Genomic DNA, 281 nt, shown 5'->3' with positions numbered 1-281 from the left:
AACTCAGTTTCTGGCAATAGACTTTGTCTTTGAGCATTTTTAGCAGTACACTCTTGGTTAACTGACAAACTTTCTTTGTCGATTGAGTCGTTTCTGTTTCTGAATCCGGTTTCTGGTAGAATACTCTTAGTTGACTAACTCTGTCCTTTGGTCGACTAAGTGCTCTCTGTTACACAATTTTCTTGAACCCACTAGTTTCTGTTCTGAGTTTCATCTAACCAACTCCTTTGATTGTTCAACTTAAGAGCTTCTCATTCAATTGCTCACTTATAGCTCCTTAT

Source organism: Theobroma umbraticum, unplaced genomic scaffold, assembly GCF_002168275.2.
Source record: "Theobroma umbraticum cultivar Fairchild unplaced genomic scaffold, ASM216827v3 scaffold_743.0, whole genome shotgun sequence".
In the NCBI taxonomy this organism is placed as follows: domain Eukaryota; kingdom Viridiplantae; phylum Streptophyta; class Magnoliopsida; order Malvales; family Malvaceae; genus Theobroma; species Theobroma umbraticum.
Note: the sequence above shows the minus strand (reverse complement) of the source record.